Raw genomic sequence first — 674 nt, 5'->3', positions numbered from 1 at the left:
CGTAAAGAACCCCCGGGCTGTACCGCTAGTTATCACACGGGCCGGAACGCCCGTATCGAACGTAATCGCGACCCAGGTAGGACATAAAAATGCTTATCACCCTGTGCGACCTAGAGCGTTCACGCGAGGAGGCGTTCAAAATACAGACGATTAAGATATTTTGCACCGCATATAAGCGTTTTTCTTTCTTAAACGAATATGGTTACATGATAGTAACTCCACAAAGATTTTGCCAAACCTACAGTTTAGAGCAACCCTGTACGTGGCAGTTATCTTGTGGTTGCGCTACTTGTCTGGCCACAAGACCGCGCTAACTGTGATATCACTGCTGGCTATATAACTGTCGTTCTTTGTTGTCTCAAATCAATAACTCTCACAATGTCAATAAGTTGACTTGCCTTGTTTATTCATTTGTTTCTCAAATTGTATTATGTGATTTGATTACGTTTAGTATTGTTTTGTCATTTTATTGGTATGGCGGTTCTGAAAAGGTGTTTCATGTCAGAAACACCTGTTTCGCCATGCCATCCACAGTGCATATTGTACGGTGGTAAAACTTAATAAATAAATAAAGAATTATTGTTTCGACATGAGAATTTGGGTATCGGCTATCAAAGCATTTACAAACCAGTCCCAAAAATTTGAAAGAAATCTGTTGAGTTCTAAGTGCGCTA

This window comes from Branchiostoma belcheri, unplaced genomic scaffold, assembly GCF_001625305.1.
Source record: "Branchiostoma belcheri isolate BF01 breed outbred unplaced genomic scaffold, Haploidv18h27 scaffold167, whole genome shotgun sequence".
Classification (NCBI taxonomy): Eukaryota; Metazoa; Chordata; class Leptocardii; order Amphioxiformes; family Branchiostomatidae; genus Branchiostoma; species Branchiostoma belcheri.
The sequence above is the reverse complement of the archived record's forward strand: the minus strand, read 5'-3'. Positions refer to the sequence as shown.